At 35.2% G+C, this 17,006-nt stretch overlaps 1 long non-coding RNA gene across 1 annotated transcript in view; it reads left to right on the top strand.

Annotated features, from left to right (window-relative positions):
• Positions 1-2,244: 2,244 nt before the first annotated feature.
• The window catches only part of LOC115835885, a 36,108-nt gene continuing 21,346 nt past the window's right edge, over positions 2,245-17,006 (top strand). Inside the window, exon 1 of the long non-coding RNA XR_004030843.1 lies at positions 2,245-2,333. This is a non-coding gene — a long non-coding RNA (uncharacterized LOC115835885). The remainder of the gene's footprint in view (positions 2,334-17,006) is intronic.

Raw genomic sequence — 17,006 nt, 5'->3', positions numbered from 1 at the left:
TATCCAAGTGGCTGTCTGCAAAAGAGCCATGTGTACCTTCTCCTCTCTGATCGTTATAAATGGAAAGAGACTAGAAAATTAAAGTAAAATTTCAAAGATGAAAGGGCAGAACAATATATTAATCTATTTCCAGCTGGCTTGGTGTAACCACTAAGTCTTACTTTGAAGCAAGCAAAGAACCTATCCTTAGGGAGAACAGATTTAACATAAAGGAGCATTTCGTAAGTCTCTCGTCTTCTGTGGAATATTTGTTTCTTATATTTTTCATTCTTTGTAGTAGTAGAATTTAAAGACTTCCAACTAGTCTTTGAAACTGATATGGTTTTAAAGTTGTTAGTCTCAAGTGCAGGAGTTTACATCATTATTAAAGCATTTTTTATTGTGATACACAATTTCTATAAGTTACTCTGGTATTTCTATAACCACATGTCGCCAAATATATTTTATCCCTTTACCTAAAATATTTTCCTTGCCAAAGTGTATATATTCAACAAAAATATTATTGTTTCATATCAAAATTTTAATTCAATGCCAAGGTGAAGACATTATCTAACATTTATATGTATAGATTATGTAATGAGACAAAACATTCAGAATAAACATTTAGGGTAAGTATCTCCCATCCCAATTTACAGTGAAGTAACTTTTGCTATTGTTGAAAATATGATGCTTTTTAAACATTTCTCTGCCTTCAAACTTTAATTTATTGAGGAGATAATTTTAAAGAATTTTTAAAGCTAATTCTAGTTTATTTTTTAATAATATATACAGCCTTTACTTTTATTTTATTTTTATTTTTTTTCTGTTTTCCATTTTATTTTATTTTTTAATTATTATTATACTTCAAGTTTTAGGGTACATGTGCACAATGTGCAGGTTTGTTACATATGTATCCATGTGCCATGTTGGTGTGCTGCACCCATTAACTCGTCATTTAGCATTAGGTATATCTCCTAATACTGTCCCTTCCCCCTCCCCCCTCCCCCCACCCCACAACAGGGATCTAGAACTAGAAGCACCATTTGACCCAGCCATCCCATTACTGGGTATATACCAAAAGGACTATAAATCATGCTGCTATAAAGACACATGCACACGTATGTTTATTGCGGCACTATTCACAATAGCAAAGACTTGGAGCCTTTACTTTTAAATTTATGGTAAATACACAGAAAACCAGTGATAAATTTCTTTTAATCTCTCTCCTATTAGTTTTTAATATTACCTCTACATAAATAACTTACAGTTTGACTATTAAAATCACACACACAAACACAGACACACATTTCATCCTATAATTGCAGCTGAAGTAATCTAATTACAGTATCAAATTTAACTGTATGTGCTTTCTAGCAATTAGACTTCGAAAGTTCAATTTTAAGTGTATGAAATATTCATTCCAATTATCATCGAATATTGGCAAAGTCCTCTCATTTGAATGATGCTACCATTCTAAAGAAGAGAGGAGGCAGCCAGGGAGCTGCCATAAAGAGGGGAAGTGCTTTGTCTTGTAACATTGCTGAGGCCTGTGGAGTTGGGCAAAATGAGCACTGGAATTAAATCAGCAGAAATGGTTATACATATTCAACTTAAGTAAGACTTTGAATACTTATTAACCACTTTTTAAATCTATGTAATAAAAAAGAAAGACTTTTTAAATTTTTAAAATTTTATAAAATTTGCTCTTGTATTTTTTTTGGCCTCCTTCTCTTTAAAACAAGGAAAAGAGAATTCTTAAGTAGATTAATCCAGATTTCTACACATAAGTATTTTATATTGTTTACAGACTTTATAGAAGCTTACATATATGTTTTTCCTTTTGTATTTCCTTCTCCTTTCTTTTTCATGTAATTAATTCTTACTCATGGGTGTCAGTCTTACAGTAAAAAAGAAAAATGAAATTGTTATATGTCTTAATTTGATTCCATCTTGTCACCTCAGTCATACCTCATGATGTGACTAAGCCTTAATTAAGTTGGGTGGTGTGTAGGAATATTAATAACTACCTGTATAAAAAATAAAATACCCGTTTACAAATTAGGGCTTAAAAAATATTTCCCACCTTACAATCAATTCTGTTCCTTGAAAATTGTGGAACTAGTAACTTTTAACTATTGTTTCCCAAGCAGTATACAATAAGATTCTTTCTGTTCCTTTTCAACATGTCATCATTTCGAATGCCTGTGACAGCTTTGTGCAATAATTGTACTTGCTTACAATTTTATTATTTTTATTAAACAATAGGGGAAACAAGAATAATCCTAGATGTCTCAATGAGATGAAGAATTACCTACTGTTTATCACCCTGACCCAGTCTTTCTCCCCAAGACGAGGTAATGAAAAAGATAATATCACCTCCTTGCTTTTAAGAAACCCGAAGTAGTCCTCATGAAGTTTGGCTATAAAAAGCACTCATGGGATCTGAACATTTGGAATAAAAAAGAAAAGTATCTTCAGTAGAAGGCTAAAGATAATATTTGAATATTTTTACATATTATCTCAGGTAGAAAAAAATGGAATTCCAAAATAACCTCTTGAAAGATCTCTTCAGGAACAAAAACTTTTATATCATTCTTTTAAAAATAACCCATTTAGACTTCACTCCAAAAAAGGCGTTATCCATTACTTTTTACAAGGTTATTAAAACACTTTCTCCTAGGATTCCTGTGGGTACCTCATAAGATAATGTAAGTGAAAATATCTAGCTGATGCTTGACACATAGAAGGCACTCAAATACTAGTTTATGTCTCTCATGATGAACTGAGATATTCACTTCTTTGCACAAACATTCAGGAAATACTGGTTTTTTATGCTTTACTTATTTTAAAATATATGCCATCACTTTATTCTGAAGTCAGAAGACACACTAAAACTGTATGACCAACTCTCTTTAAAAATGAAAAAAAGGTAAAGCCATGAAATCTAAGTAAATAATTAGGAAAACCCTGAGTTAGAAAAATTGTTATTTTTCTAATTATTGGCCTGTGTGCTTTAATCAGCTTTTAGCCTTTTCTCTTTTTCTTGATTTATCAATCTCACGACACCGGGAACTTATTCTATGTCTGGAACCTCTATAGTGTCCTGCATAGCTTGCAATACATGTGCCCATTTAATATTTTCTAGTAAGTATTAAGCTAATGGTACATAAAATAATGCTAAGATTGTGCCTTTGGATTATTGAGGAAATAGAACAATGGAACTATCTTCAAAAACAGGGGTATCAGGAGTGGGTGGGAAGAAGGCAATCATGCCAGAAAGAAAAAAATATAGGAATTCTGCCTAGCATTGTGATATTATATGCATTTTTGGGAAATATAGATTTTTTTATTTTTCTCCAGTAAAAATACATACTATATGCATTTTGGGGAAATATAGATTTTTTTTTATTTTTCTCCAGTAAAAACACATGTCTCTGTAAATAACAAGTCCAGAATTATTTCTATATTATTCTTTTCTAAAATAGTAAACAAATGAACTAAGGCAAATATATTGAAGTTTTTATTAGCTCCCCTGCTTGATCCTCATATATAAGCTTCTGCTGTTTCTTTTAAGTCCTCAATATGTGGGCTGCCCTGTTGCTTTTCAAAAAACCTTCTTATAACAGAAAATATTTAATTGAAATCAGCATAATTAAGTAAAAGGGGCTGGGCGCTGTGGCTCATGCCTGTAATCCCAACACTTTGGGAGGCCAAGGCTGGCAGATCATGAGGTCAGGAGATTAAAACCATCCTGGCTAACACAGTGAAATCCCATCTCTACTAAAAATACAAAAAATTAGCCCAGCGTGGTGGCAGGAGCCTGTAGTCCAAGCTGCTCGGGAGGCTGAGGCAGGAGAATGGCTTGAACCCGGGAGGCAGAGCTTGCGGTGAGTGGAGATTGTGCCACTGCACTCCAGCCTGGGCGACAGAGCGAGACTCGAAAGAAAGAAAGAAAGAAGAAAGAAAGAAAGAAAGAAAGAAAGAAAGAAAGAAAGAAAGAAAGAAAGGAAGAAAGGAAGAAGGAAGGAAGGAAGGAAGGAAGGGAGGAGGAAGGGAAGGAAGGAAGGAAGGGAGGAGGAGGGAGGGAGGAAGGAAGGGGGGAGGGAGGGAGGGAGGGAGGGAGGGAAGGGAAGGGAAGGAAGGAAAAGAAAGAAAGAAAAGAAAAAAAGGGAATTTATTCCTACTCACTTTTATTAGCATCTGTATAACAATTATTTTATACCCATCGAGCACTAAAATGTTGACTTGAATCACTTTTATAGTTTTCTAATAAACGGCAATACTCACCTTGCTTTAAATATATAAAATGAGTCAATTATTTATTGAAATTGCAAGTTCTTTGAGGTTGAAGGGTTTCATAAAATTTTTCTAATAGCTTCACTGGTTAGAACAAAATGTTATACTCTAAATATTCAGTTATTAGAAGATGATGGAAATTTCCAAAAAAAATAAATGTCAATATTCTGATTAAAATTGGTGGGCAAAAGAGCTTCTGCTTTGAAAACCATGCCTAAGTAATTAGTGGGAAAAAAAGGTATTTTATATTCTTGGCTCTCTGTGCCTCTCAAGTGAACATATGGAACTCAATATGGGATTAAATCAAATACTGAATGTGCAATAACTCTCCTGTACCTCAGTTTTTCTCTTTCAATCTATTTATTTTCCTTTTAACCCAGATTGAATCTCTCCATATGCCAGTTCACATTTTAAAATAGCAACACATTCTCTTAGATTGCTTTTAGTTACGCTAAAAATCCTAGGGTAAATGTCATTAACTGTAGTTTTAGCCATTAATCTCAGCCCCTCATTATACAATAGATTTTCCATATAATTTTCTCTATATGTGTAATTATGACTAATTCAACTCTCAATAAGGAAAACTTTTCAGAATCCTTTAAGTGTCATGATTTATCTTAAGCAATACTAACCAGCAAGAGGGAAACTTGAATTAGTAATAGTTGGAGGTCAAGTCAAATGTTAATTTGCCTACTTATAACTTTTGTTAAAGTTATAACAAAGAAATTGTATTTGAATAAAAGTTATATGTCTGTTTAAAGTATTGAAGTCTAAGAAAAGACAGTAATGTAAGCATAAAAGAGAATAAAGGAAAATTACTTTTAATGGCAAAAACTACAATAAGTTTTGCACCAACCTAATAGCTGCTTTGATTGTTATATGATAATATCATATAACATTGAAATAAAATTAGCAATTTTGGAAGTATTGTGTGACTACATAATTTTGCTGCACTAATGTAGATATACAAATTATATATATTTTATGTATGCTATTGATAATATTTCATTCTGCATACTTAAACCTGCTGTACAAAAATGTACAAGGTGTACTTTATTGCTTGGAAAAACATGCAGCTACTGTTTCTTTAAAAATAAAACGAATGTATAAATTTAAGTTCTTCAACAGGTGTTTAAGGGGGACCCCATATTTCAGGGTTCTTCTACAAAAACTTATTTCTACATAGGCCTCAGATCTTATAAATATCAGCTCCCAGGAGAATAGAATATAATACACTCTATTGAAATACCAGACCCAGAGAGCTAACCAGAAAAATTTTATGAAATTTTTACTCAAACAAAGGCACATACCAACATAAATATCAAGCAAACAATCAAACACTGAGGAAGTACTGACAGGTAAACAAATATGTGAACTTATTTGGCAGGAGATGACAGATTCTTTAACTGAATAAATAAATTACTCTAGAAGGCTCATGCATTGATTACAGGAATGGGACCAGGTGAAGCAGTTTATTGCCCTCTTCTTCAAGCCGTTTTGTAGGCCAATCAAATTGAGCTCTCAGTGCTAAACTCCTAACAAACATTAGTGCACAGTTGGGTACAGAAGGAAATGATAAAAGTATGAGCACACTTCTGTTTGTTTTATTCTTGCTCACTTGACCTCAAGACAACAGGTAATCAAAATTGATTGTAATGTTCCTTAGAACTGTGACCTGTGGAAAACAATATATTAGCAATGTTATGTTGATGGCATGTCTTGGAGTATGACTTCTCCCCTTCTGGAACCTCATTTTCAAATCTGGCTTTGCAGTGATTAAGTTGGATTGCTTTTCACCATAAACATTTACATCTTGCATACGATAGCCGCTCCATCCCCCAAACCAGAGCTAGCTCTTTTGGAGTGCTGTGCCTCTCCTGTCATGGTAAGGCACTGCCCCATTGATTCACGTCTTCAATGCTGTTAAGACAGCAGGGGTAGAGACAGACTTCCCTTTGGCTTCTTTACTCTGAAAGCACACTCAGAGGAGCAAACTGTGTGTATCTGTATGTCTGTGCAAACTAAATTATTAGTTAAATTTCTTAGAAGACTTAAAGATAAATTTAGGAATTCTTAAATAGCAAAACATTATTGTAAACAGGAAATTCTACCCAGTATTAAATTAATTCTAACTATATAACACATTACCAAGACATATTGATATCTCAATATTTAGTATGTGTCTCATTTCCAAACTGAAATGATAATAAAAAATATTTTATACCTAGATTGTTATTTGCATTCCTTTCCTTCTAAAGTGAAATAATCAGAAACAGAATTTAAAGGACTTTCACACATTAATAAGTGCACTCAGAAAAATAGGTAAAAACATAACTTCTTAATGTTGAAATCAGGAAAAAAAATCTCACAGAGAAGCTAGGTAGTCCCTTATATCATATGTTATTAAAAGTTTGAAGTTATTTCTTAAGCAAATTTATTATTAAGAGGCATGTTTTGAAAAGGAAGTAGGGCAAATATGAAATAAAAGAACAAAGCATTAGTTTAAAAGGATTCATTTGACTGGAAGCCTAGAATTATTAAGTTAAATACTTCCTCTTGGAGTTTATCAAGTATACTTTCTGGAATTGTAAATTACTTACACTCTATATGATGAAACTAGCTTATCACACATAGCCATTCTAGAGACAAATCATAGATGAATGTTGTCTTATGTATCTTTCAAGATAGAATAAAATTTTGCCAATATAAAGAGATTTCTAAGACATCAATAGCTCTCAACTAGTTAGTGTCATAACAAAATTATCAACAATTTACTCTCAGCACCATTCCCATTACTAGATATTTGGGGTTGCTGTGTTTTTGCAAACACCTACACAGCAGGAGGCCTATGCTACTTTATGATCTAATCAGTTGAATGGTAGTTTGGAATTAAATTAATTCATAATAAGGTTAGCAATTGTATTCTTTTTCTGAGCTCTACAGATTGCCTAATTCTGATAAAATCTATGACAATTCTTATGTTTGAATTATTATATGTAAATAACTCTAGTTGCATATGTATTGAGCATGATTTTTTTTTTTTTTTTTTTTTTTTGTGAGACAGTGTCTCCCTCTGTCACCCAGGTGGGAGTGCAGTGGCCTGATCTCGGCTCACTGCAAGCTCCCCCTCCCAGGTTCATGCAATTCTCCTGCCTCAGCCTCCCAAGTAGCTGGGACTACAGGCGCCCACCACCACGCCTGGCTAAATTTTTGTATTTTTAGTAGAGACAAGGTTTCACCGTGTTAGCCAGGATGGTCTCGATCTCCTGACCTCGTGATCTGCCTGCCTCGGCCTCCCAAAGTGCTGGGATTACAGGCATGAGCCGCACGCCCGACCTATTTTCAAATCATAATTTATGTATATTACTTATGTTTTTATTAGTTATAATTCTACTTACATAGTAATGCAATTTTACTAGTAATACATTAGTATCATGGAAACATGTTTTTCAAACTCTCTTCTAAGGCTATACCTTAATTGTAAGGTTATTTAGAAATTAATTTCTCATCAACAGTTCATAGAAATATCTGATATAAATGGAAATATCATTATTTAGAAAAAGTTAATTTTCTTGTGTAATTTATAAATTGAGTAAATGTAAAAATGATATTTAAAATTCTTATTCAGAGATAATATCTAATCTCAGAAATTAAAAACTGCGTCTGGGTAGAAGCAAACATCTGAAATCAGAAGGCACACAATAAACTTGAAGTCATTCTCCATTCCTCTTATTTCTTACAAAGCTGTTTTGACATTTGGAGAAAAATCTAAGCAGGAAAAAAAGCATAAGAATGTAATCAAGTCAATGGATAATATTCATCCAAGTCATTATAAAAGTAGTGCTAGACCTTCTGAGTTTGCATTTCAGCATATATGTATGAGGCATCTATTCCAAAATAGCTCAAAGATGGCTTTTTTTTGTAGAGACATCATATTTTATTGCACAAAATCTTGAGTATGACTCTTTTGATTATGTCAAGGGGAAACAAGAATATTTTAAGAACCCTTCTCTGAAGATTTACAACGCACATTAGCTTGATAAAATTACTGAAATACATGTTGTTTAGAAATCTGTTAAGTGCTGTTTAATCCAACATTTCCTAAACACATTTTCTAACAATTTTACATTCTATGCAAAATCTCTCAAGGCCTTGATCATTTCCAAACTCTTTAGGAGGCACTACTTTAGAAAATAATTTCCACAAATATTTCAGAAGCTACTCAAAGAAAGTGCGTTTAGAAATGATGCAGCTGTATTCTTGGTGAGATTATTTGCCTTTTTCTAAATGTATAAATAGTTCCTGGGTTAAAAATGCAATCTAAATAAAATATAAAAATGCACCCCCTTTTTTTCAAGATGACTGACTAGAGACATCAGAGGCCAGTTCTCTTCAGAAAGAACCAAAGTTACAGGTGAATAATCACAACTCAAATAGATTAAGGGGAGAGTGCTCACAGGAAGAAAACAGGACACAGAAAAAAGAAGGAAGCAAGGGTGTGACAGAGATTGAATCCCGAGGCACCTAGAGTCCTGTGGAAAGGCTAGATAGCAGTGTCCTTGGCTCCCCCTCACCCCTGTGGCAGACTGCTGGTCTCCAAACTGTCAGAAGGCTCCTTTACCCTTGTGAGCCCAGGCACTGGTGTAGGAGGTAATCTGGGAAATATTTGGAGGGCAATGCACTACACAGCCAGCTCTCACAGGATCATCCACCCTTCCCCTACATCCGAGCTGAAGCAGTAGGCATCATACTGGGTGCACACACATTGTGGAAAGTTGTCTTGCCCAGGGAATCTCAGCCTTTGTGTGTCCACATTACCAAATCCCTGAAACACTCTCTAGTGCCCATTTGTATTCCAGCAACCACACGGGGTCAGCTGGACCCAGGGGAGCTGTGAAATTACTGGTGGTCTGGTCCTTGTGGTGTGATGCTCCTATTGGAAGATAGAGTGCAGGGTGCAAAGGAAGCGCCCCTTGGTTCAAAGGAAATCAGAGTGCCTGCTCTCTTGGGCTGAGAGTTCCCCACTGTGGACTGGATGTGATTGTATTCCTTCCAGCAGAGATATGAGTGAAGAAGTGTGGTTTCACCCAAGGGGCCAGGTGGCACCAGTGCTTAGGCACAGTAATGGAGAAGGAGACTCCTCCCTTCTCCATGCACACTGAGGATAACACAGCTGTGGCTGCTTACACAGGATGGGCAGAGTTGTGTCTCTGAAGAGGGCCATTCCAGGGCTGTTAGGCGGGTGGCAGCACCCCTTTTGGCAATGGGCCTACTAGGCCTATTTTTGCAGAAAAGTAGGGGCCTTTCTCCTCTCTACATGGAGCAGCAGCGTCTCTGCAGCATAGAACAAGTGAGCCACAGAGCTGTCTTTGGGGCTGAAGGAAGAGACTCCATCTTGAAGCCATTTTGACACAGCTTGGGGACAGGCGCGTTCTGTGGCTCTCAGGTACATTGTGTCCTAGAGATATACTGCAGTGGCTGTCTGAACTGAAAGATGCGAGCCCCAGGACAGGGGTGTGATAGGGAAGCCAATGGCGTTCCTGCCTTCCCATGATGTGGAGTTGGTATAGCCATGTCCCCACAAACAGAGACCTCAGCTCATTTCTCCAGGAACTCCCCCTGCCACCCTCCACAGGGATGGTGCTTATGCTCCTCACTGATGTATAACCGAGCTTCGTCTCCCATCCTGAGGGTGAGCAGGGAACTCAGGACACAGGGCATTCCACAGACAAGCCTATGGCATGAGGCAACAGAGAGCTCCCCCAAGTAAACAAAGATCAGGCTTATACCCATGAGCCTCTTCCACAGCTGTCTGTCACCTGCAATCACCACCTACCGGCCTGCAGTAGAACTGCATTACCCAATACAAAATTTGCATCCGGGCGTGGTGGCTCACACCTGTAAACCCAGCACTTTGGGAGGCCCAGGTGGGCAGATCACGGAGTCAAGAGATTGAGACCATCCTAGCCAACATGGTGAAACCCCATCTCTACTAAAAAATACAAAAATTAGCTGGGTGTGGTGGCACGTGCCTGTAGTCCCAGCTACTCAGGAGGCTGAGGCAGGAGAATCACTTGTACCCAGGAGGCAGAGGTTGCAGTGAGCCGAGATCGCGCCACTGCACTCCATCCTGGCAACAGAGCAAGATTCTGTCAAAAAAAACAAAACAAAACAAAACGAAATTGCTGAGGCCAGTGTATAATGCTTGGGAGCAAGATAAGCTTTTTGAGACCTCCACCTCCCCATCCCTGCAGTAAGCTGAGAGCCTCCTCACAAGCCCAGTGCACTTCTACTGTAACTAACATTCGAGAAAAGCACCAAACTAAGGCTGTCTATAACCAAGGAATTTAACAAAGTCATGGCCCCAGAAAGCACTCAAAAGCAAACTCCAATGACCCCATTTATCATATATTATAGTCATAACCTCAGGAAAAAGTCTCATCCAAATGAAAGTAAATTCAAAAATAAGTGACAGCTTCTCTAGATGAGAATAAACCAGCATAACAATCCTGGCAATGCAATAAGAGCAGGAGACTTCAGCACTCAACTGACAGCATCAGACAGATCATCAAAGCAGAAAAGCAACAAAGAAACTCTGGACTTAAATTGGACTCTAGACTAAGTAGACCTAACAGCATTTACATAACATTGTAACCTACACCACAGAATATGTCTTTTTCTCATCAGCAGATAAGATATTCTTTAAAATGGACCCTATGCAAGGCTACAAGGCAAGTTTCAATAAATTTTTAAAAGTCAAAATCATATCAAACATCTTCTTTCACAACAGTGGAATAAAACTAGAAATGAATATCAGGAGGAACTCTCAAAACTACATGCAACTGTAAAGCTTGTCCCTAAATAATCTTTGGATAAACCCAGATGAAAATAGAGATACAGCCTTTGGTATATGGAAAAGCAGTATGAGGAAAGTTTATAAGGTTAAATGAGTACATCAAAAAAGTAGAAAAAGATCTCAAGTTAACAATGAAACATTGCACCTGAAGGAACTGGAATAGTAAGAACAAACAGAACCCAAAGCTAGAAGAATGGAAATAACAAAGATCAAATCAAAAGTAAGTAACATTGAGATCAAAAAGAAATACAAAGGATCAAGAAAAAGATATATAAAATTGATAGGCCACTAGCTAGATTAACCAAGAAACAAAGAAGATTCAAATAAGCACAATCAGAAACAATAGAGGTGACATTACAACTGATAGCACAGAAATAAAAAAGATTATCGGAGACTACTATGAGCTTCTCTAAATGCACAAACTAGAAAATCTACAGGAAATGGATAAACTGGAAACATAGACACTCTCAAGATTGAACAAGGAGTAAGCAGAACTCCTAAAGAGATCAGTAACTTAAATTGAATCAGTAATAATAATAAAAAAGTCTCCCAAAAGAAAAAAGCTCAGGACCAAATTTACAGCCAAATCCTACCATGTGTACAAAGGAGAACTGGTATCAATCCTAATGAAATGGTTTCAAAAAGTTGAAGAGGAGAGAATCCTTCTTAACTCATTCTACAAGGACAATATTGCCTCAATACCAAAGTTGAGTAAGGACACAACATAAAAAGAAAACTACAGGCTGATATCCCTGAGGAACATAGATGCAAAAATCCTCAACAAAGATACTAACTAAGAAGCTAAATTAAACAGCACATCAAAAAGATAATATGCCATGATCAAGTGGGCTTTATTCCAGGGATACAAGGATAGTTCAACATATGCAAGTAAGTAAATGTGATTCATCACATAAAGAGAATTCAAAAGAAAAACTATATGATCATCTCAATAGACGCGTAAAAAGCATTCAATATAAAAAACCCTCAACTAATTAAGCATTGAAGGAGCGTACCTCAAAATAATAAAAACCACATATGACAGACAAATCAACAGTCAACATCACAATGAATGAGAAAAGTTAAAAGCCTTCCCCCAATAACTGGAGTAAGACAAAGATGCCCACTTTTACCATTCCTGTTCAAAATGATACTGCAAGTCCTATCCAGAACAATCAGGCAAGAGAAAATAATAAAAGACACCTATACTGAAAAAGAAAAAGTCAAGTTATCTCTGTTCACTGGTGATATGATCTTACACCTAGAAAGCCCTAAAGACTCCTCCAAAAGACTTCTAGATTTGCTAAATGACTTCAGTAAAGTTTCAGGACTCAAAAATCAATGTACAAAAATCGGTAGCATTTCTATACACCAATAATGAGAAGCAAATCAAGAATTCAACCCTATTTACAATAGCTTCAAAAAAATTAAATACCTAATAATACATTTAATCAAGGTGAAAAATCTCTATAGGGAGAATTACAAAATACCCATGAGTGTATTTGTAGATAACACAAATGAATGGAAAAACATCTCATGTTATGGAACAAAAGAATCAATATCATTAAAATGACCATCCTGCCCAAAGCAATCTGCAGACTTGATGCAGTCCCTATCAAACTAGCAATGTAATTTTTCCCAGAATTAGAGAAAATAATTCTAAAATTCATATGGAACCAAGAAACAGCCAAAGCAATCCTAAGCACAAAGTAGAAAGCTAGAGCCATCACATTACCTGACTTCAAATTTTATGACAAGGCTATGGTAATCAAAATAGCATGGTACCTATATAAAAATAGACATCTAGATCAATGGAACAGAATAGAGAACCCAGAAATAAAGCCACCTCCCACAACCAACCAATCTTCAACAAAGTTGACACAAATATACCTCGGGAAAAGGACACCATTTTCAATAAATGGTGCTGGGAAAAATTGGATATCCTTAGGCAGAATAATATAACTGGACACCTATCTCTCATCATATACAAAAACTAACTCAAAATGGATAGAAGACTTAAATGTAAGACCTGAAACTGTAAAAATCCTAGAGGAAAACCTAAGAAAAACTTTTCTGGTTATTGGACTAGGCAAAGAATTGAAGATCTCAAAACAAGGGCATCAAAAACAAAAACAAAAACAAAAAATAGACAAATGAAGCTTAATTAAACTTAAAAGCTTTTGCACCACAAAAGAAATAATGAATACGGTAAACAGACAATCTACCAAATGGGAAAAAATATTTGCATACTGTGCATCTCACAAAGGGCTAATATCCAGAATCTACAAGGAACTCAACAACAACAAATAATTCCATTATAAAGTGAGCAAAGGATGAGAACAGACATTTTTCAAAAGAAGATATAAAAGTGGCCAGCAAACATGTGAGAAAATGTTCAATATCACTTTTTATCAGAGAAATGCAAGTTAAAACCACAATGAGATACCATCTTACATCAGTCTCAGGGACTATCATTAAAAAGCCAAAAAAACAACAGATATTGGCCAAGATGTGGAGAAAAGGAAACACTTACGTACTGTTGATTGGAATGTAAATTAGCACAACCTCTATGGACTACAGTATGGAGATCTCTCAAACAACTAAAGATAGACTTAACCATTTGATTTATCAATCCCACTACTGGGTATCTACCCAAAGGAAAAAAAATTATTATATAAAAAAGTCACCTGCACTCATACGTTTATCACAGCATTATTCACAATAGCAAAGTTGTGATATCAACCTAATAGTCCACCAAGAAATGATCAGATTTTAAAAAGTGGCATATACACACAATGGAATACTACTCAGTCATAAAAAAGAAGAAAATCATGTCTTTTGCTACAACATGGATGGAAATGAAGGCTATAATCTTAAGTGAAGTAACTCAGAAACAGAAAGTGAAATACTGTATGTTCTCACTTATAAGTGGAGGCTAAACAATAGATACACATGGACCTACAGAGTGTAATAATAGACATTGAAGACTCCAAAAAGCGAAACAGTGGAAGAGGGGTAAGGGAAGAGAAATTAACTCATTCCTTTATTGGGAATATTTATTATTATATTGAGTATATTATTATTGGTTATATTATTTTTGGGTATATTATTGGATATGTATCATTATATTGGGTATAATATACTATTGGGTATATTTTAAATATATTATCATTATATTTATCTATTATTGTATTGGGTATAATGTACAATATTTAGGTTACAGTTAAATTAAAAGCCCAGACTTCATTACACAATAGATCTATGTAAAAAAATGCACTTGTATCCCCTAAATGTATAAAAATAAAAACAAAATTGCAATCTTAAAGGAAATAGATGACATAATATACTTAAAACATGTAATAAGTTGAATATGACATATTGACTATGTATTACTATTCTGAGCATAATATATTTTATTTTACCTAATATATCAAAAATATTTCAATGTGCAATCAATATAAAGTATTCAGATATTTAAAATCATTTTTCATACTATGTTTTCAAAATGTAGTGTTTATTTTCACATTTACAGCACATCTCAATCCAGCATAGCCACATTTCAAGGGCTTGATAGCCACTTGTGACTAGTGGTTATTGGGCAGCAAATCTCTGCTTTATGCAGCTATCCATTCTATTTACATGTTTAAAAATTAAACTGTTCTTCAATCACATTAATTTTTTGATAAATTGAAAACAAATAGTAGCTTCAGAAATATTTCCAAAAATTGATACGTACATACTGAAATTTAACCTTATTCTGATATAATTTATATATACTAAAATGCATTATGCTAAGAGTATAGTTCTATGAGATGACCAAAGTATGAAGGCATGTCACTATCACTATATTCAAATACAGAAAATTTCCATTACTCCAGAATGTTCTGTTGGATATCTCTGCAGTCACCCACCTCTTCAAGTTCCAGGCAACCACTAATAGGTTTCCTGTCATTCAGAATTAATGCTGCCTAATATAGAATTATATATAGAATTATTATAGACTATATATGGAATTATATACCCACTACGTATTTTGTTGTCTTCTTTTGCTCAGCATACCTTTTTTTAAGATTCCTTTATGCTGTGTGTAACAATAGTTTATTCTCCTCTAAGGTTGAAAAGTATTTCATTATACGAATATATCACAATTTGTTTATCTGTTCATCTGCTGTTGAACATCTGTGTTTTATCCAATTTAGACTCTTTTAATAAATCTGTTATGAGCATTTTTGCAAAAGTCTTTTTGTGATTCACATTCTCATTTTCCTTGAGTAAATACCTAGGAGTGATATGGCTGGGATATAAAAGTAAGGACATGTTTAAAGTTATAAGAAATTGACAATCTGTTTTCCAAATTGGTTGTACCATAACTAAGAACAGCGAATAAAAACTCTAGTTGCTCCACATCCTTGGTATTTCTTGGTATGGGTCAGTCATTAAAATTTTAAGCCATTCTAATGGGTTTACAGTGCTAATCCATAATGACTAAAGATGCTGATCACTTTGGCAGGTGCTGATTTAGCATTTGATATCTTGGTTTGTGAAGTGTCTGCTGAAATCATTTGTCCATTTTCTTAATGGAGTTAGTTTCTGTATATACTTTGGATATAAGTATATGTTGCTAATATTTTCTTTTTAAATTTTTAAAATTATACTTTAAGTTCTAGGGTACATGCACACAACGTGCAGGTTTGTTACATAGGTATACATGTGCCATGTTGGCTTGCTGTACCCAATCAACTCATCATTTACATTAGGGATTTCTCCAAATGCTATCCCTCCTCCAACCACCCCCCCACCCCCGATGGGCCCCAGTGTGTGATTTTCCCCACCCTGTGTCCATGTGTTCTTACTGTTCAATTCCCACCTATGAGTGAGAACATGTGGTGTTTGGTTTTCTTTGGTTTTATCTTGTGATAGTTTGCTGAGAATTATGGTTTCCAGCTTCATCCATGTCCCTGCAAAGGACATGAACACATCCTTTTTTACAATTGCATAGTATTCTACGGTGTATATGTGCCACATTTTCTTCATCCAGTCTATCATTAATGGACATTTCGGTTGGTTCCAAGTCTTTGCTATTGTTAATAGTGCCACAATAAACATATGTGTGCATGTGTCTTTATAGTAGCATGATTTATAATCCTTTGGGTATATACCCAGGAATGTGATCGCTGGGTCAAATGGTATTTCTAGTTCTAGATCCTTGAGGAATTGCCACACTGTCTTCCACAATGGTTGAACTAATTTACAGTCCCACCAACAGTGTAAAACAGTTCCTATTTCTGCACATCCTCTCCAGCATCTGTTGTTCACTGACTTTTTAATGATCACCATTCTAACTGGCATGAGATGGTATCTCATGGTGGTTTTGATTTGCATTTCTCTGGTGACCAGTGATGATGAGCACTTTTTCATGTGTCTGTAGGCTTCATAAATGTCTTCTTTTGAGAAGTGTCTGTTCAAATACTTTGCCCACTTTTCAATGGGGTTGTTTTTTTCTTGAAAATTTGTTTATGTTCTTTGTAGATTCTGGTTATTAGCCCTTTGTCAGATGGGTGGATTGCAAAAATTTTCTCCCATTCTGTAGGTTGCCTGTTCACTCTTATGATAGTTTCTTTTGCCCTGCAGAAGCTCTTTAGTTTAATTAGATTCCATTTGTCTATTTTGGCTTTTGTTGCCATTGCTTTTGGTGTTTTAGTCATGAAGTCTTTGCCCATGCCTATGTCCTGAATGGTATTGCCTAGGTTTTTTTCTAGGGTTTTTATCGTTTTAGGTCTTACATTTAAGACTTTAATCCATCTTGAGCTAATTTTTGTATAAGGTATAAGAAAGGGATCCAGTTTCAGCTTTCTACATATGGCTAGCCAGTTTTCCC

Source organism: Nomascus leucogenys, chromosome 7b (assembly GCF_006542625.1).
Source record: "Nomascus leucogenys isolate Asia chromosome 7b, Asia_NLE_v1, whole genome shotgun sequence".
Classification (NCBI taxonomy): domain Eukaryota; kingdom Metazoa; phylum Chordata; class Mammalia; order Primates; family Hylobatidae; genus Nomascus; species Nomascus leucogenys.
Note: the sequence above shows the minus strand (reverse complement) of the source record. Positions and strands in the feature narration are given on the sequence as shown.